This window comes from Dasypus novemcinctus, chromosome 12 (genome assembly GCF_030445035.2).
Source record: "Dasypus novemcinctus isolate mDasNov1 chromosome 12, mDasNov1.1.hap2, whole genome shotgun sequence".
In the NCBI taxonomy this organism is placed as follows: domain Eukaryota; kingdom Metazoa; phylum Chordata; class Mammalia; order Cingulata; family Dasypodidae; genus Dasypus; species Dasypus novemcinctus.
In genome coordinates this window covers 5,287,349-5,308,848 of record NC_080684.1, presented here as the reverse complement: position 1 = coordinate 5,308,848, position 21,500 = coordinate 5,287,349, and the positions used below count along the sequence as shown (strand labels likewise).

Here is a 21,500-nt window from a genome sequence, read left to right as displayed (position 1 = left end):
GGACAAAGGGTAGCTGGTCTGAATTGCTGTAAGGTGGGAAGAAAACAGGAGAATGTGGCAAATGATGTCAAATATTTTCTAAAGCCTTAGACTCTGTCTTGAGAGGGTTTCTCTGTCAAGACGGTACCCCTGGCAGTGATGGGGTGTATTAGGCAGAGTGCAGTTTTGGATCCTCTCAAGCCTTGGCCCAGTGCCACTTCGGACACTTGCTGAACAAGCCAGTTCTTTCCTGAGCTTGCATTTTCTTATAAATACAGAATGGGGTTCCCTATACTTTACTCTACAGATCTTAACGAAGGATCAAAAATAAAACAAATTGGACAGGTTCTGGGAAGCTGGTACCAGAGTAGGAAGGCAGGGCTCAACTCTCTCATGAAAAAACAATAGAGGAAGGGCCAAAAACTGTGTGCGGGAACTTCTCTGCGGCCAGCAGACCAGGACAGTGTTGCACAACGCTAGGGGTACAAGGCACAGAAAGTCAAAGGACCTGAAAAAACAAACATGAGTTACTAAACCTGAATGGAGACCAGGAAGGGCTCCCTCTACCCACCATCAAGACTTTAAACCTGGATAAAACCCCTGCCTCACTGCAGCTGACCTAGAGGGAAACAGATGCCTTCCTCCCTGTCAACTGTCACAAGGGAAGAGGGAGGGTGAGTTGGAGAGCTTCTCTTCAGTGAATTTGCCCAGGAGAGCTTCCTTTAAATCTTGGCACCGTCCAGACTAAACGCACTCAAAGCGGAAGCTGAAAGAACTATTTCACTGATGAGTGCCAACTGCTGGCCGGACTGGAAACTGTGATCCAAAATTTCAAAAGTGAAGACTAATATACTGCCAATAAATAGGAAAATGAAATAGTTACAGCAGGTTTAATGATAAGAAATAGAATACATAATAATTTAGAAAAACTAAAAGTAAAAATAAACTGGGGTATTAAAAAATGAAAAATATCATAAAAAAATGTTTTGACGTTTTGCTTTTCATCACTGGAATAGGTGTTGCCCTGTATGTACAGTGATCTCTGGTCAATTTTGATAACACAAACTAGGCAATTTTTGAGACTTAGAAAAAGCTGAACCAAAAATCAAAGAAGAGCTGTGATAAAAAACGCTAAGTAACAGAAAGAAATTTGCCATCGGCATAAATTCGCAGACATATTCAGATGCCAAGACATCACCAAAAAATTACAAGCCATACTAGGAAACAGGAGGAGATGGTCGAGTCAAAGGAACAAACCAAATATCCTGAGGAAATACAGGATTTGAGGCAATGAATCAATAATAATCACAGAAATCTCCTAAATCAATTCAAGGAGTTAAAGGAAAATATGACTGAAGAATTAAGGATATTAAGAAAACACTGGGTGAGTTTAAAGAACTATCTGACAGCAAGCAAAGAAAAGTAACAGAGCTTATGAGAATTAAAGACATGATGGATGAGATTAAAAACAGATTAGAGGAAGTGGATTTGGCTTAACTGACAGAGCGTCCGCCTACCACATGTGAGGTCCAGGGTCCAAACCCAGGGCATCCTGCCCCTTTGGTGAGCTGACCCATGTGTAGTGATGATGCGCACAAGGAATGCCGTGCCACACAGTGGTGTCCCCCACGTAGGGGGGCCCCACTTCAAGGAGTATGCCCTGTAAGGAGAGCTGCCCCATGCAAAAAAATGTACAGCCTGCCCCAGAAGAGAGCCGCACACACACACAGAGCTAACACAGCAAGATGATGCAACAAAAAGAAACACAGACTCCTGGTGTCGCTGACAAGAATGCAAGCGGACACCAAAGAACACACAGTGAATGGACACAGAGAGCAGACAACTGGGGGGTGGGGAGAAAGGGAGAGATATAAATGAAAATTGTTAAAAAAAAATAAAAATGAAACACCTTAGAAAACTTCCCCCAGCGTGAGACATGACTCCAGGGATGAGCGTCCCTGGCACCAAGGGATTACTACCAAGCACCAACTGGCAATGCAACTGGAGAAAGACTGTGATCAAAGGGGGAAAAGTTAAAGAAAAATGAGTTTATGTGGCTGAACACTTCAAAGTGAATCAAAGGTCATTCTAGAGGTTATGCTAATGCAAATTTCAGCAGGATCTCACTGACTGCCAAAGTAAACACTACCTCAAGTAGCAGGGCTACCGCTGGCTCTGGAGACATGCAGACACTAAAGTCAGGGCAGAGAGCTGAGGAATTTGTTGCCTTGACAATGGGCCGTACTTTAGAACTTATGCTCCCCAGTGTGAAAGAGTTGGACTAGGTTGTGGTTTCCCTACACATGGCTTTTCTGACCCTTCTATTTGAACCTATAATTAGTATAGCATATGTCTAAGACACTTCAATCTTTCTGCTGCCTCTGTATCAGCTGGGTCCTGAATCTCATCAGAGTTGCAACACCTACTCTCTAGTTCATTGGACTCACCTAGGACAACAAAGAAGGAGATGATGATGGACAACAACCATCCCACGGAACTGAGAGTCTACAAATAACTACAAGCAAGAGAGTCCCATCCATCTGCCCTATGGAATCAAAGCCCCCTCTCAATTAGATGTGGAGTGGGCATCACCATCCCAGAATACTCAGGATTGAGGAGTGAACTATGCACTAAAATAGAATTACTGATAATCGACTATAGACTTACTGTGATTCTAGCAATGTAAGAACTTATATGACTGATGTGGAGGCAGGGGTCACAGGAGGTTCTGAGGGCAGGGAGAGGGAAAATCAGGTGTAATACCGGGGTAATTTTGGGACTTGGGCATTGCCTGAATGACATTGCAGTGATAGATACAGACCACGCAAATGATGGATATTGCTAATATGGGAAAATGTGGGAGGTGTAGGGATTGGGGTATGTGAGAAACCCCTATAATTTTATGTAACATTCACGTAATCAAAGTAACTTTTTAAAAAGTAAAATGAATAAATAAATAAATAACAATAAAAAAATCTGCACAGTCTGATGAATATAATGCAACTAATACCTGGGTAAGGTGCTCTGGTGTTTCCAGTCTTGACAAGCTCCCAGAACTTAGCTGAATACTTGAATCAATGCTGGGGCCAAATTAGCACTAAACTTGAATGAAGCTACAACAACAACAATCTCCTCATGATGAAGTTTCACCTCCCATTTCAGATTGCTCTCAGTGAGCTTTATTCCCAATTTTTGATAAACTACTGGGCAGAAGTGAACTCCCTTGATCCCACCCATCCTCAGGTAGAGGAAAATATTGTGGACAAAAGAGCAATTGTGATGGTTTCCAAAGCTCAACCAGAGTATTGATAGTTATGTCCACTCATGGAATCACTGAATCAGTGGTTGCATGAAATGCACTAATTAGTTTCCTTAATAGGGAACCTGGAGAATACGTGTACTGTAAGAAGGGTAAGATGCTGGCAGAGTAGGGAGTTCCCTTCAGGGCAGTTAAGAATCATCCAGAGCTACCTGGCGATTCAACCTGTTTGTGGGACCCAGGAGGCCTGAAGAGCATTCTACAAGATCCTTGGAAGAACGGGAGGAGGAGACTGCATATCTGCACTGAAGATTCATGAGGAAAGCACTACATGCTGCGGAGCCTGGTGCCCAGTCCCCACTGGCAGGGCAAGATGCCTTCGGAACTAGTTCCTGGATGGAGTTGGAAGCTTCATGTCCCATAAACAGGGGAGGAAGAAATGACTGGGTGCCTACTTCAGTCACTGATGAGTAAATTTGGCTGGATGAAGTACAGCTGAAGATTGGATCTGTACAACTCAGAAAGAGACTGGCAGCCTTCATTTAAACAATGCCTCCAGCGTAAGAGGAAGCAGGGCTACTTTAAATTCACAGTGAAGGTAGGGACAGGCTTCTTTCCACGCAGGTGTGACTGCTGACCTAGACTGGGCTCAAGCCACGACTCCAACATGGAGGAAGCTGGGGACTTGTACCAGACTCTCCAGGCCACTAGAGTCACTTTCAGCCAACAGAGACGAGGAGAGGGCTCTACTGTAAGGCCACATGTCCATTCCCAATGCATTCTGGTGAAGTGTGTGCTTGGAACTGTTCAACATCAGTCCTGCAGGACTGATCCCTGCCCTCCCAATCACCTTAAGGTCAACAAGGAGTTTCACCAGTTAAGTACCGAGAGGGGTGGAGAGTTTGGGGTGGCCTTGACTGCCTCAGGGTAAGCTTTCCAGGGGAAAGGTTACATTAACACTCTTCACTTGCTGGGCTGCTCTAACAAATACCACTGCCTCACTGCCTTAAACAACAGGAATTTATGGTCTTGCAGGGTGAGAGGCTAGATGTCCAAAATCGGCATGTCAGCAGGATCACTTTTACGGTCAGCAGCATTCTTGTGGCAGGTTGCCAGCAATGCACAACTGCATCCCTGCCTCCACCACCTGGCCATCTCTTCTCTGTCTCCCACTCCTGAGTGGGTCCCAATTTCCTCTACTCATAAGCACTCCAGTCGTACTGAGTTGAGGTCCACCCTTATGCAGACTGGCTTCACTGTTGTGAATGGGATCTTTGAAGGTCATGTTCATAAATGAGTTCACAGCCATAGTGTAGGAGATTAGGACCTGACATGTCATTGTGGGAGGCCACGATGCAACCCATAATAAAGACAGAGGCACTCTGGGGTGCCCCCCCATGCAAGCAGGGGAGCTCCTCTGGCCCAGCTTTCTATCTAGTGGGTACTCAGCAGGCGCGACTGGGAGCTGCCCAAGTGCTGAGGGCCCTCTGCCCCAGTGGAGGCCTGTTCAGGGCCCAGGTCACCCAATGGCACCTTGTCCCAAACTGAGGTTACATAAAATTCTGTAATAATATGTATGTAAAATACCAACGAAAACAAAGCCTGAAGGAAAATGTACTTGCAGTGATCACTTGCAATGAGTGAATGGATAAGTTCCTTTTTTTATTTTCTAATATTAAAATTAAAATAAATATAACGGGTTTTATTATATTTTAGAGTATTTTTTATAACTGTTTTAGGTTAAAATTTACTAAAGTAAAAAAATGTATGTTTTTTAAACCAAACAATCTTTTTTTTTTTAATTTAAAGGCAAAGGTAAAGGTTGCTAGTGGCTTTACCAAAAAAAATGGCAGGAAGCAGATGTGTCTCAACTGCTACAGCGTCCCTCTACTTACGGAGGGTTCAGGGTTCAATCACCAGGGCCTCCTGACCCGTGGGGTAAGCTGGCCGATACGCAGTGCCGCCGCGCACAAGGAGTGCTGCGCCACGCACGGGGGCCCCCAGGTAGGGGTGCCCCATACAGAAGGAGCGCGCCCCACAAGGAGAGCCGCCCCACGTGAATAAAGTGCATCCCGCCAAGGATTGGCGCCACACACACAGCTGATGCAGCAAGATGACGCAACAAAAAAAGAGACGCAGTTTCCCAGTGCTGCTAAGAACACACGGGGAACAGACAGGGACAGCAGACAATGGGGCGGGGGGAGGAGGAAGGGAGAGAAAGAAATAAATCAAATCTTTTTTAAAAAAGTTATTAGAGAGAAAAAAAGAAGAGCACCAGGAAGCTGCCATTTCTTGATACGCAGCTGTCGGTACTGGACAGTGTTGAGGGTAGGGGTCATAATGAATCATTAAATCATATAATATCATAAAATCATTATGTCAACCTCTTTCCTTCACAACTCCCGCTCATCACATGTCCCAAGTGTGGTATCACCTCTGCCATCCCAGAGTCCAAGACCCTCCCCTCTCCTCTCCATCAGTGTCACTCTTCAGGGGAAATTTATACCAAGGCTGCTCAGCCAAGCAATACGTAAACACACTGTATGCCAAATCAGAGACCTGAAAGCGAAAGGTCGGAAAAAGATACTCCATCCAAATGGTAACCAAAAAAGAGCAGGGGTAGCTATCCTAATATTGGACAAAACAGACTATAAATGCAAAAAAGTAGGAAGAGATACACACGGCCATGAAATATTAACAAAAGGGACAATCAACAAACAAGAGGTCACAGGTAGGAGTTATGTGAGAGTACACGAGGATGAATATAAAACAGCTAATATTACACCAAAAACATATAGGGGACGACAGACTAATAATGAAAACCATAAGACAAAACATAGGATAACTAAAAAATTTAGAAAACTGTACAACCTAAAGTATGGAACACATAGTAAGCACAAATGTCACCTTGTTTGAAAACTATAGTTTCGGAATCTGTACATCAGTTTCAGGAAATATGATATGAATAAGTTAAAAGATTATTGCTGTGGAAGGGAAAAGGTTTTATGGTGGATCTGGGGAAATACTGTATATTGTATATATGAATTTCGGTGATCTAAGACTCTTCTGAAGCTGACATTATGTTGGGATTCACTTTACGGGAAGTTTTGGATCACAGAGTGGTTCAACAATGGCAGTGGAGGAATACTGATATGGGATGTTATTGACAGGATATATATGGTTGACAGGGAGTTATACAGGGCATATGCCCAGGGTATATGGTAATGTCTACATATACTCATAGTGGAAACAATTAAAAACAACAGGTGGGGGGGTACTGGGCTCCTGGCCGGGGGGTCACTGTTGTGGGCCCTGGGAGAGCAGCGGCAATCCTCCAGGTGCAACGGCAAGAACCAGGAAGGAAGGACGGCCCAACAGTGGGCTCTTGATACTAATGGCTACACTTTTGAGCCTATACACCTGCAATAAGAACAAGGCCTAGAGTAGCATTGTGCCTGGGGGTTTCCTCCTGACAGCCTTCATGTTACTCCAATGTGGCCACTCTCACAGCCAAACTCAGCGTGTAGATGCGATGCATTCCCCCCAGCGTGGGACACGACACCCGGGGATGAGCCTCCCTGGCACCGAGGGATCACTACCACATACCAGCTGAAGAAGCAACTAGAAAATGACCCTTGAATTAAAGATTCAATGCGGAACAGCAGAATATACCTGTCTACATATAATAACATGACTTCGGGAGGCTGTTTGACCTAATGTAAGGGGGAAATGGAAAGGAGAAATGAGATTATAAGGCTGTGAGCCTCTAAAAAAGAGTCTGGAGGTTGTCAGAAGGAATACCCCTATGTACAACTGAACAGAGTCTAAGAGACAGATAAGGTAGATACAACCCCAGGTATTGGTTCTTTTGAGGGATAAAGAGACCCACGGGTTCTATGGTCATGGCAGAAGGGGTTCACTGCCATGACAGATGGCCCTTCTTTGGAGCTGGTGTTTCTGCGTGATGGAATTGGACTCAGAGGGGATCTCTTTTCACAAGACTTGCATGCTACTTTACTGGAATTGTAGTTGGTGCTGGGTTTAAGATATATGTAGGGGATTTGAATCTCTGGACTGATAATATGACACCCAGGCCCAGAGCCTCAACAGACTTCAGCTCCTACACTTTGATTTACTGGACTTACTCCACTCAGCTAACGTGGAGTTGAAGAAGGTCAACCACCACAACATGGAGCCTAGAGTGTCTACAACTGGAAGCGGGAGGAGTGCATCCAGTGCCCATGTGGAATCTAAGCCCTCACTTGACATAGGTGTGCAATGGACACAACCAATCCAATGTCCACAGAGAAAATGTGGAATGGGTGTGGGAACGGTAGCCATGGTGGCTGCTGGGTGTGGGGAACGGGAGGAAGAGAGGAGATGTGGAGGCGTTTTCGGGACGTGGAGTTGCCCTGGATAGTGCTTCACGGACAATTACGGGACATTGTAGATCCCCCCAGGGCCCACTGGATGGAACGTGAGAGAGTCTGGGCTATGATGTGGACCATTGACTATGGGGTGCAGTGATGCTCAGAGATGAACTTACCAGGTGCAATGGATGTGTCATGATGATGGGAGAGAGTGTTGCTGCGGGGGGAGTGGGGGGCGGGGGCGGTGGGGTTGAATGGGACCTCATATTTTTTTTAATGTAATTTAAAAAAATAATAATAAATAAATAATTTTTTTAAAAAAAGATGTCACAGGCATAAATATCTACGCACCTAACCGAGGTCCCCGAAATACATGAAAGAAACTCTGGGAAAACTGAAGGGAGAAACAGACATCTCTACAATAATCATTGGTGACTTCAAAATACCTCTCACATCATTAGATGGAACTAGATGGAAGACCAACGAGGAAAGAGGGAACTGAAACAATACGATCAATGAGTTAGACCTAACAGACATAGACAGAAGGCAGCATTCAAATTCACTGGGATATACATTCTTTACACGTGCCCAAGGATCCTTCTCCAGGATAGACCACATGGTAGGGCATAATGCAGCTCTCAATAAATATAAAAAGACTGAAATTATATAAAGCATCTTCTCAGATCATAGGGGAATGAAATAAAATCAATAACAGACAGGCAAAAGGTAACTTGGCAAATGTGTGCAGGTTAAACAACACACTCTAAGATAATTACTGGGTGAAAGAAGAAAGTGCAAGTGAAATCAGACAAATGAAAATGAGACCACAATTTATCAAAACTAATGGGATACAGCAAAGGCAGTCTTGAGAGGGAAAGTTATAGACCTAAAAGCCTGTATTAAAAAAGAAAAAAGAGCGAAACTCAAAGAATTAAGGGAACAAAATGAGAAATTAGAAAAAGAACAGCAAACCAGTCCTCAAAGAAAAGAGAAGAAATAATAAAGATTAGAGAAGAAATAAATGAAATTGAGAAGAAAAAGAAATGGAGAAAATCAAAACAAAAGCAGATTCTTTGAGAAGATTAGTAAAATTCACAAACTCCTAGCAAGATTAACAAAGGAAAAAAAAAAAAAGAAGAACCTAATACATACAATTTGAAATGAAAAGGGGCAACCCAAGAACTAGAAAGGATCATAAGAAGATATTCCCAGAAACTGTATGTCAATAAACTAATCAACCTAGATGAAATGCTCACATTTCTAGAAATGCACAACCTAACCTACATTGACACTACAAGATACATAAGAACTTAACAAACCAATTACAATTAAAGACACTGAATCTGTTTTCAAAAATCTCCCAACAGAGAAAACTCCAGGACCATCTGCCTTCCCAGGTGAATTCTCCTAAACATTTCAAAAAGAATTAACACCAATCCTGCTTAAACTCTTCCAAATATTGAAGAGGAAGAAAAATAACCCAACACATTTTAGGAAGCCAACATCACCGTAATACCAAAGCCAAACAAAGACACTGGAAGGAAAAGAAAATTACAGACCAATCTCTCTAATTAAGATTGATGCAAAAATTCTCAACAAAATATTTATAAATCGAATCCAGCAGCACATCAAAAGACTTATCTATCAAAACCAAATGGGATTTATTCGGTAGGCAAAGCTGGTTCAACATAAGAAAATCAATCAATGAAATACACCACATTAACAAAGTGAACGAAATGAAACCAAATGATCATCTGAATAACAGCAGAAAAAGCATTTGACAAAATCCAACACTGTTTCTTATAAAAACATTTCAAAACAGATGAGTAGAAGGGAAATTCCTGAATAAGGTAACAGGCACATAAGAAAAAACCCACAGCTAACATCGTACCCAGGGGGAATGGCTGAAAGCTTTTTCTCTGAGACCGGGAACAAGACAAGGATGTCCACTAGCACCATTGTTCTTTGACATTGCAATAGACGCTCTAGGTAGAGCAACTAGAGAAAAAAATAAAGGCATCCAAATAAGAAAAGAGGAAGGAAAACTCTGTTTTCGGAAGGCATGATCTTATATTTAGGAAATTCTGAAATGTCTACACCGAAGCTACTTGAGCTAATAACTGAGTTCAGCACAGTGACAGGCAGCAAGATCGACACGGAGAAATCAGCAATGTTTAGGTACACTAGCGCTGCACAACCTGAGGAGGAAATCAGGGGAAAATTTCATGTACAAGAGCAACAAAAAGACTCCAACATCCAGCAATCGATTTAACAAAAGCAGCACAGGACCTATAAGGAGAAAATTACAAAACAATGCTAAAAGAAATTTAAAAAGACCGAAACAATTGGAAAGACATTCCGTGTTCATGGACTGGAAGACTAAATATCATAAAGAGGTGAATCGTACCCAGAATGATTGATATATTCACTGCCATACCAATGAGAATTCCAACAGTCTACTTTACAGAAATAGGAAAGACAATTGCCAAATCATTTGGAAGGGAAAGTGCACACGAGGCGCCAAAAGTATTCTGAAAAAGAAGACCAACGTAGGAAAAATTTCACTGACCTTGAAACATATTACAAAGCTACAGTGGACAAATCAGCATGACACTGCCATAAAAAGAGATACACCAATCAGTGCAATAAGATTGAGAGTACAGAAATATACTCTCACCTCTATGGTCAAGCAGTTTTTGACAAGCCTACCAAGTCTGTGTGAATGGGAAAAAACAGACTCTTCAACAAATTCCTATAGAACAGGTTATAAATAACCAAAAGAATTAAAAAAGACCCCCATCTCACTCTCCATACAAGAATCAACTCAAAATGGATCAAACACCTAAATATCAAAGCAAGTACCGGAGAACCAGGAAGATGGCGGAGGAGTAAGGAGCTCCTACAGTCCGCTCCTGCTGCAGGGCAGTTAGCAAACACCCAGAGCTCTCTGAGCCAGCTGAAGCATCGTCTGGGGGCTCCAGGAGGCCAGAAGAGCTTCCTGCAACATCCTTGGGGGAGTGGAAGGAGGAGATGCCCATCTGCAGAGAAGACTCGTAAGTAGAGGCTCCACACCCTGGGGGCCGGTGCCATCCTCCACTGGAGGTACAAGCCGCCTCAGGAGCAGCTCCGAGGCTGGAATCAAAGCTCCACTTCCCAAAACTGGTGAGAGGCGGCAGACTTGGCCCAGTGGTTAGGGCGTCCGTCTACCACATGGGAGGTCCACAGTTCAAACCCCGGGCCTCCTTGACCCGTGTGGAGCTGGCCCATGTGCAGTGCTGATGCGCGCAAGGAGTGCCGTGCCACGCAGGACACCCACGCGCAGGGTGTGTGCCCCGTAAGGAGAGCGGCCCAGCGCAAAACAAAGTGCAGAGTGCCCAGTAGTGGTGTGGCACACACGGAGAGCTGACACGACAAGATGATGCAACAAAAAGACACACAGATTCCCGGGGTGGGGGAGGAAGGGGAGAGAAATAAATAAATAAATAAGTAAATACAATTTTTAAAAACATGGGTGAGGAAGAGATGGATGGGCACCAACTTCAGCTACTGATGAGGAAATTCAGCGGGCTACAGTATAATCCTGAGAAGAAGTTTGAGCCTGTCCAAGTCAGAAAGAGGCCGGGAGCTGCCATCTTAACTCCACGCCTGTCACGAGGGGAAGCGGGGTGGACTGAGGATCCCAGTGCTGGCGGGGACCGGCTTCTTCCCACCAAGATCACATTGCAGCTCCAGCCTAGGCCCCAGTGCCACCGCCAGCCAGCAGGGAGGAAGCTGCGGGGACCTGAGCCAGCCTCTCTGGGAAATTACCGGCCAAGCCAGGGAGGCCCGTGATCATCCTACTCTGGCGGCACGAGCCGCCCCAGGAGCTGCTCTGTGACAGGAATTGGAAGATCCACTTCCCAGAAACAGGAGGAGAAGACAGTTGGCTGCCCATTTCACCTACTGATTGGGAGACTTGGCTGGCTAAGAGATAACCCTGGGAACAGGAAGGGTGAGAACGAGCCAAGCCGAAAGTCAGAAACAGGCCAGCAGACGCCATTCTGACTCCACCCCCAGCCTGAGGGGAAGCCGGGCTGACTGAAACTCTCAGGGTCAGCAGGAACCAGGTTCTTTCCCGCAGATCAGCCTGCAGCCTGCCTAAGTTTCAGCCCTGCCTCTGGCAGGGAGGACACTGAGGAGCCCTGCACCAGCCTGTACAGGTAACTGCAGGGAACTCTGGCTGGCACAGACTGAAAATCAGAAGTCTACCAGCGCCACTGTGGTCATCTTAGGACCCGCACTGCATAGATTGCTGCCCACACCTGCAGCTCCATCCCTGCCCCAGGCAGGGGAGAAAGGGATGTGAGGCTCCATCAGTCTCTCTGGGCAACTACAGTCTAGGCCTGCACGTGGATTATTCCAGTCACAGGGGCTGTGACTCTGTCCCTACCCCTGGCAAAGGAGAAAGTTGGAAGAAGCTTCACTGGTCCCGGCGCAATGAAGGGGGCTTGAAACTCCACAGCTCACAGCAACAACTACATGCTTGGCTCCTACTGCACAATCAGCAAGGGAGGAAGGATAGGAAGCCCTAAACTAAAGAGAAAGATTGCACCCAGAATAAATACTCTAGGAAGCCAGATGCAAAGACACCAACAAAAAATTACAATCCACACCAAGAAACAGGAAGCTACGGCCCAGTTAAAAGAACAAGATAAGCCTCCAGATGACATAAAGGAGTTGAGACAACTAATTATACATGTTCAAACAAATCCCCTTAATAAATTCAATGAGATGGCTAAAGAGATTAAGGATATTAAGACGACATTGGAGGAGCACAAAGAAGACTTTGAAAGCAGACATAGAAAAATAGCAGATCTTATGGGAATGAAGAAGGTGCAACTCATGAAATTAAAAAAAACATTGGAATCATATAATAGCAGGTTTGAGGAGGCAGAAGAAAGGATTGGTGAGCTTGAAGAAATGGCCTCTGAAAGTGAACTTACAAAAGAAGAGTTGAAGAAAAGAATGGAAAAAAATTGTAAAAGGTCTCAGGGAACTAAATGACAGCAAAAGGCATGCAAACATATGTGTCATGGGTGTCCCAGAAGGAGAAAAGAAGGGAAAAGGGGCAGAAGGACTATTTAAAGAAATAATGGTAGAAAAATTCCCAACCCTATTGAAGAAAATAGGTATCGCTGTCCAGGAAGTACAACATACTCCCATCCGAGAAAATCCGAATAGACCGACTCCGACACATACTCATCAGAACGTCAAAGGCCAAAGACAGAGAATTCTGAGAGCAGCAAGAGAAAACCAATGCATAACATATAAGGGATATTCAGTAAGGTTAAGTACGGATTTCTCACCAGAAACCATGGAGGCAAGAAGACAGTGGTCTGATATATTAAAGATATTACAAGAGAAAAACTTCCAGCCAAGAATCTTATATCCAGCAAGACTGCCTTTCAAAAATGAGGGTGAAATTAGAATATTCACAGATAAACAGAAACTGATAGAATTTCTAAGCAAGAGACTAGAATTTCAGGAGATACTAAAGGGTGTGCAAAAGAAAGACAGGAGAGAGAGGCCTGGAAGAGAGTCTAGAAATGAAGATTATATCAAAAAGAGTAACCAAGAGTGTCAAAAAAGTGGGGAAAATAATACGACAGATAAAACTCAAATAGGAATAAACTGAACCAATGATGGAAAGCACTTGTATTCAGAAAACTGCACCTCAGTGTTAAAACAAATTAAAAAAGGCCTAAATAACTGGAAGCACACTCCATGCTCATGGATTAGAAGGCTAAATATCATTAAGATACCAGTTCTACTCAAATTGATATACAGAGTTAATGCAATCCTGATAAAAATTCCACCAGCATTAAAGAAAAAACTGAAAACACAATCATTAAATTTATTTGGAAGGGAAAGGAGTCTTGAATAGCCAGAAACACCATAAAAAGGAAAAGCAAACCCTCATCTCCAGACTTTAAATCATAATACCTACCTATAGTGGTAAAAACAGCGTGGTACTGGCCTAAAGACAGACACAATAGACCAGTGGAACCAAATTTCTGGTTCACAAACAGACCCTCACAGGTATGGTCAAGTGATTGTTGACTAGCCTGTCAAACTCACACAGCTTGGGCAGAACAATCCATTCAACAAACGGTGCTGAAAGAATTGGACATCCATAGCTGAAAGAAGGAAAAGAGGACACCTATCTCACACCTTATCCAAAAATTAACTCAAAATGGATCAAAAAACTAAAAATGAAAACAAGAACCGTAAAACTTCTAGAAGAAATTATTGGAAAATATCTTCAAGACCGAGTGGTAGGGGGTGGATTCTTGAAGGAGAAAAGAGGGGAACTGAGTGGACTACTGATGTTTAATGTATGTAGAAGTTTTAGTTAGCTGTGCTGTAAAATTGGGGAAATGTATAGAGTGGATGGTAACACACAGTGAGTAACAGCTACTTTATAAATGGGGATGTGACTGAAAATCGTAGTCTAGTTATGTAAATGCCAATTGACGGAATGCTTGGGAATGATCTAGGAACTGGATAGCACGGTAAACCAAGAGGTGGGTGAGAATTGTGGTTGATGGCACAGATGCACGAGTGTCCTTTGTGAGCTACAACAAATGTATATTACCAGGGCAGGTGTTGGGAATGTGGAGAAGCATGGGAATAATACAGCTGGAGGGACCTATGGACTGTGGTTAGTAGTCATAATATACTATTCTTGCATCTATGCAAAAGATGTACTGTGTTGATACTGAGGCAGTATGGAAAAGTGAGCCAAATGTACGCTATGGACATGACAATAATCAGATTTCTGCACATGTGCATAATTGTTTGATAAGTTTACAACTTTTGTCATAAAAATATACATATTTAAAAAATAATAGGGCGGTTTGGCCAAAAAACACACCAAATGTAAGATAAGAACTGTGATTAGTGGTAAGATTTTGACAGTGTTCTTTCATAGTTTGCAGCAAACGTCCCATGACAATACAAGGTTTTGGTGGAGGGTTGATGTATGGGACCCCTGCATGACGTTATGCATGTTTGCTTTGTAAGTTCGCAACTTTTGCTATAGACTTTTTTATGTATGTTCATATATAAATGATATAAAGATAATAATTGTATTGGTTAGAGGAAAAATACTTTGTTTAGTAGTAATATTTTGACAATGTTCTTTAATCATTAGTTTAAAAGGTTTAAAAACAATACAAGTTACTGGTGGTAGAGTGAGATGTTACATGTTTTTTAAGTTCACAACTATTATACATTTATTGTTTCTGTAAAAAAAAAAAAGGACCATAAAACTACTAGTAGAAAATGTAGAGAAATGTCTTAAAGACCTTGTAGTATGTGGTGGTTTCTTGGACCTTACTCCCAAAGCAGAAACGACAAAAGAAAAATTAAATAAATGGGACTTTCTGAAAATTAAACACTTTTGCACCTCCCAGGACTTTATCAAACGGGGGAAAAGGCAGCCAATTCAATGGGAGAAAACACTTAGACACCACATGTCCAATTAGGGATTAATGTACAAGATATAGAGAGAGATGTAACAACTCAACAATAAAAAGACAAACGACCCAATAGAAAAATGGGCAAAAGACATGAATAGACATTTGTCCAAAGAAGAAATACAAATGGCAAAAAACACATGAAAAAATATTCAACATCATTAATGATTAGAGAAACGCAAATCAAAATGAGATGTGATTTCACAGCTATCAGAATAGCCACTATGAAAAAGTCAGAGAAGTGCAAGTGTTGGAGAGGATGAGGAAAGACAGGAACACTTATTCACTGTTGGTGGGAATGCAGAAGGCCACAGCCACGGTGGAGGACTGTCGGGCAGTTCCTAAAGAAGCTGAATATAGACTTGCCACGGGACCCTGCAACAGCACTACTGGGCATATTCCCAGGAGAACTGAGAGCACTGACATGTCAGACACCTGCACACCTACCTTCAGAGTGCCGTTATCCCAACTGCCAGAAGCCGGAAACAGCCCGGGTGTCCATCAGCCGGTGACTGGATAAACACACTGTGCTGTATTCACACGGAGGAACATCGTGCCGGGGTGTGAAGAAGTCAAGTCGTGAACCCGATGACAACATGGATGAACTGGAGGACGGGATGCTGAGTGAAGCAAGCCAGACACAACGGGACAAATACAGGAGGCTTGCACTACTCTCACCTAATTGCACTGTGTAACATAACGTATGATTCCATCTACGTAAGATGTCACTATAAATCAACGTATAGAGGGAAAAAAAGTATTTGTGCAAAAATACCTAGAAATGGGATCTGCGGACAGCAGGGGAAGCACAGAGAGATCAAGAGGTGATGTATTTTACTAGTTGTTTTTTTCATTTATTATTATTATTGAACTAACGAAAATGCTCTAATGATGACTGAGGGGATCAACTCATGACTTTGTGATTGTGCCAAATACCACCGATTGTGCACTGTGGATGAACTGTATGCTTCTTTAAAACAAAGGCAAACAGCACTTAAAAATGGGAGAAATACGAGAATACACATTTACCAAAGGAGAAACGTATGATCCTTTTCATCACTAGGGAAATGCATGCTAAAATCTGCTATAGATAATAAAATGGCTAAAATCAAGAGACGTAATACCAACCGTTAAAGAAAATGTGGAAAAACTGGAATCCTCACACATTTCCGGTGAGAATGCAAAACGGTGCTGCCACTTTGGGAAACATTTTGTCAGTTTCTTAAAAATGTGAACTTACCGTAATTCATCCTGACTCCACTCCAAAAAGTCTTTCCTAAACAAACGAAACTGTATCCGTGCAATGATTCCTAGAGCAACTGTACGGCAGCCAAAACTGGAGGAAAAAAAACACACACGTCTATGAGCTGGAGCATGGATAACAAAAGGCGCTGCATCCATCAACAGATCTGCACCTCTACCTATCTAATCTCAGGCACCTCCCCACCACGCTGCCCTTGGAAGCAGCCCACCAAGGCCTGTCTACAACCTACCTGGAGGACACGCAGGCCTCTACAGGACTAACTTCAGTGCTAATTACAGACATAAATAGAAGGACAGAAGAGCCACGTGTGGGGAAACAACTGGGCCCAAGTCAGTGCACTCGGCGGGACCATAAATTCCAAAGTAGTGACCACTGGCAGGGCACCAAACTCCTGAGCTGTCTGCCTGGCTCCAGCGCCTGGATGTTTCAGAACACTCAGGACACCAGCTCTCTGGGGTAGCATCGACTTTGGCAGTGAGAGACCCTGCTGAGACATGCATAAGCATCAACCCTGGGATAACCTCTGGGCTCACCTCCCTTTGCAGACTCTTAGCACCTCAACTGATTTCTCTTTTATCTTTTCCTCATTTTGGTCGAGGTCTTTTTCCAGTGGCATTGCTAGTTGGTACTTGGTAGTAATCCCTCGGTGCCAGGGAGTCTCATACCCTGGAGTCATATCCCACACTGGGGGACAGACAATGTATTTATAGGCTGAGTTTGGCTTAGAGAGAGGCCGCACGTGAGGAACGAGGAGGCTCCCAGGAGGCAACTCTTAGGCACCCTGTAACAGAAGGCTAAGTTTCAATTTCGAGTGTGAAGGTTCATAAGCACACACAGTCATCAATATCAAGTGTCCATCAGGAGACCATCTTCCTCCACTAGTCATTGTCCCTGTACTCTAGGGGGATTCTTGCTGATGTCTTAGAGAACGTGGCAGAGCTCCCCAGGATGGGAATTTGACATTCCTTCGGTTACCGTCTGAACCTCCATCCACCGAGGCGATGCCCCACGAACGTACATTTATGGGCCTTATATGGACGCGAGGTGGGCTTCCTCCCACGTTATCCCGTCCCTGACATCCCACTCCAGTGATCCTGCCACAGACAGAGAACCACAGTGCTGGAGAGGACGTGGAGACACAGGAACGCTAACTCACTGTGGGTGGGAAAGCACAGTGGTACACCCCCTGTGGAGGACTGTTTGGCAGTTACTAAAGCAGTTAAAGATAAACTTGCCACATGACACTGCAACATCACTACTGGGTATACAGCCCTGATAGCAGGGACACAAACGGACATCAGCACACCCATGTTCAAAGCAGTATCATTCGCTATCGCCGGAAGTTGGGAACACCCCGGGTGTCCATCCGTTGATGAATGGATAAACGTACTGCGGTGTATTCACATGAAGGAACATTATGCAGCAGGAAAAAGAAATGAAGTCATAAAGCGCATGACACCATGGCTGAATCTAGGGGACATTATGCTGAGGGAAGCAAGCCAGACACAAAAGATCAAATACTATATGGTTGTGTTGACTATGAACCAAACGTATCGTGTAATATAATGTAGGATTGGAAAAAACTTACCAGATACCCAATATATTCAATTTATAATTGTATGGTTTTTATTCAAGTGTTTTCTTTTCTTTAAATTGTTTATATATTCAATTATTAAATGCACAAAAGAAAAAGAAAATAGATGAGGTTACACCGAAGAGTTGAGTTTGGAGACTTTAAAATGTCATCTGTTGCTCAAGAAACAGAGGTAACAAAAGAGATAGAGTAACCAAAAGGTTCTTTTTTAGCATAGGAAAAATCACGTGTGAAATATGAATATGGATAAAACTGCATATATCAGTGTAATTTTTGAAATTGAACAAATGTACGTTAACACTACAAAATATTAATATATCCCTTATGTTAAGGGAAAGAAACCTGACTCTAAGTACTACATACTGCATGATTCCACTGATAGAAAATGTAAATCAGTTTATAAAGATGAAGTTAGGTTAGTGGTTATATAGGGCTGGGGAATGACTGCTAAGGGGCTTGAGATTTTCCTTTTAAAGTACTGAAAAAGATTCTAAAAATTTTTATAACGATGAATGCACCACACTGTGATTATACTAAAAGCCACTGATGGCACGCTTTGGACAGTTCATATCGTTGTGAATATATCTCAATAAAACTGCTTAATACATCAATAATTGTGCTGGAGCTGCCAGAAAGGGAAGTTATATCCAGCAGGCAAACAGAGGGTGTGAAGAATTTTCTCATTAGTTTATTTTTCTTATTATTGAAATAATGAAAATATTCTAATGATGACCAAGGTAATGAATGCACATCCATGTAATTATACTAAATACCATGCATTGTACACTTTGAATGACTTGTAGGCTTTCTTAATATCAATAAAACGGAATTGTTAAAACATACATGTATCAATAAAATTAATTTGTTAAAAAAAAAGAAAAAGGACTGCTAATCCTCATCTAAAGATTTCATTGCTACGGTTTTCTTATAAAACCACTGAGAGTAGCACTGTATTCTTCCTCGTCACACTTAGGATCTGCTGAGTGACAGGGCACTAGGAGAACAGCGTGGTCATCTGCATGGAAGTGACAGGGCCCCAGCAGCCCTGCCTGGCTCCCCTTCCAGGAGGCAACCCTGTGAAAACCACCTTCAGAAGTGCAGGGGGAAGTGCAGGGGACAAGAGAAGGGGGTGGGCTGAGAAGGTCCAGCCATCTGTCCTGAGTGAGAGCAGCGGCTCCACAGCCCTGAGCTGCTTCCCTACAACGGGACCAACTCTTCTAAGAGGCCGAGAACAGTAAGCACAGAGGCGTCCTCTGCAGCCAGGCTCCTTTAAGGCCAGCTGGGTGACTGCTCCTGGTAGACAAAGCAGGGCGACAGTGGTGTCCCCAAGACACCCAGGTCACCCCCCTGCCAAGGAGAGGCTCCTGGAGCCCCTAGAAATGCTCAGCACATGCCTGGGACCGTCAGCAGCCTCGGGCAGGCGGCCTGGCCAGCAGGCGCCCTTTCCCAGGCTGTGCAGAGGGTCCTAGCAGGCACCCAAATCCAGTGGCCCCCACCGGCCAGCTGCCCTCCTCCGGCCCTAGCAAGCTATCACCTGAGCAAGAGCTCTCCAACCGTTTCCACCCAGCGTTACTCCAGGAAACCACACTTCTAAGAAAACCTGTCACCACCACCAAAAGGAAAGAGTGTCCTGGGACCAGGGGGAGCTCTGAGGGAAGCCAAGGCTGAGGCTGTCCTGGGCCTACAGTGCAGCCACAGCCAGGAGGGGACACAGTGGTGGGGGCCCTAGAACCCAGCCCTCACCTGCCCTGTGGAATCCCAGAAAGCAGAAAGGAATGAAACAGGACACACAGACAAGGAAAGGCTCAAGTGACTCACCAGGGCTGTGACCCCAAGAACGCAAATGCCTGAGAGCAGGAGGAGCCGCACCTGCAGACCTCTGGGGCCAGACACACACTTTTAGACGCAAACTGTGGTGGTCCCTGCAAAGCTCCCAGGCCGGGCACAAACCTGCACCCAGAGGCCCCTCCCGCGAGGGCCCCACTCACTGTGCTCCCTGCAGGCACACACCGGGGGTCAGTCACGCTCCCCCTGGGCCTCCCAGGAGCCCTTCCCCAGGAGCCCCCAATTCCCCCTCAGCAGTGACCCCTGGAAGAGCCACTGCTGCAGGCCAGTCCCTGAGCCTGGCCTTTCCAGGTGGGAGGAGAAGAGGGAGAAGCAGCCTCCGCCTGGCTCCAGGGGCCATCTGAAGTGTAGGGCCTTGGCAAGGGGGCGCTGAAAGGGGAAGCAACCAGGGACCTGGGAGGGCCAGGAGGGTGCAGGGCAGGGCCAAGGGGTGGACCATGGGGGACCCTGGGCAGTGCAGGGAGGGAGGGGGGACTGTGGAGAGGGAGAAGGGACCATGGAGGGGAGGGGGGACCACAGGGGTGCAGGAGGGATCATGGGGGGCAGGAAGGGCTGTGGGGGGCAGGAGAGACCAAGGGGAGGCAGGAGGGACTGAGGGGGAAGGAGGGAATGTGGGGGTGGGCAGCTGGGACAGTGGGGGGAGAAAGGACCTTGGAGGGGACCATGGGCAGGGAAGACCATAGGCGGGAGGGACCAATGAGGAGGACAAACTTTGAGGGGACACTGAGGGTGGGGAATCATGGGGGGAGAGAGAAAGAGGGACTTTGGGAGGACAGGAGGAACTGTGGGGTGACAGGAGGACCGTGGGAGTGCTGGAAGGAAAGTTGGAGGAAGGGAAGACGGTGGGGGGACAGGAGGGACCATGTGGGGGGACCGGGGTTGGGGAGGATCATGGGAAGGAGGGAACATGGAGGAGGATGGACTTTGGGGGGGACACAGTGGGTGGGGGGACAATCACGGGGAGGAGGGACCGTAGGAGAGGAGGAGGAACTGTGGAAGGGCAGGAGGGACCGTGGGGGGGATGAGGGACCATGTGGGGGAGGAACTGTGGGGAGGCAGGGACCGCGAGGGGAGGTGATACTGTGGGGGGCACGAGGGAGTGTGGAGGTGGTAGGAGGGACCGCGGGGGCGAGGAGGACCATGGGGGTGGGGAAGAACCCTGGGGAGGAGGGAGGAGCCGTGGGAGTGGAGGGAGAATGGCACACCAGGAGGTGCGTGGGGGGAGCAAGAGGGACCATGGAGGAATAAGAGGGACCATGTGGGGATAGGAGGGACCTTGGCGGGGGAGAAGGGACCATGGGGGGATAGGAGGGACCTTGGCGGGGGAGGAGGGATCATGGGGGGGATAGGAGGGACCTTGGCCGGGGAGGAGGGGCCATGGGGGAGGCAGGAAGGGGGGGGCAGGAGGAGCCATGTGGGGGTAGAAAGGATTGTGGGGAGGATGGACTGTGTGTGGGGGTGATTCATGGGAGGGGCAGGATGGCCTGTTTGGGGAGGGACAATGGGGGGGACAGTAAGCGGGAAGGAGGGACCATGGGGGGATAGGAGGGACCTGGGGGGGACAGGAGGAACCTTGGCGGGGGAGGAGATACTGTGGGGGGGCAGGAGGGTTCGTGGAGGGAAGTAGAGGCCGTGAGGGGGCTAAAGGGACCTTGGGGGAAGGGACTGTGGG

General features: G+C 45.5%; 1 long non-coding RNA gene across 1 annotated transcript; it reads right to left on the bottom strand.

Moving 5' to 3' along the window:
• Positions 1-15,585: 15,585 nt before the first annotated feature.
• On the bottom strand, positions 15,586-17,149 carry LOC139440112 (uncharacterized). The gene is made up of 3 exons (XR_011650166.1): positions 16,923-17,149; positions 16,366-16,461; positions 15,586-15,745 (listed from the first exon to the last, which is right to left on the bottom strand). It is a non-coding gene; the product is annotated as an uncharacterized lncRNA (long non-coding RNA).
• Positions 17,150-21,500: the final 4,351 nt, after the last annotated feature.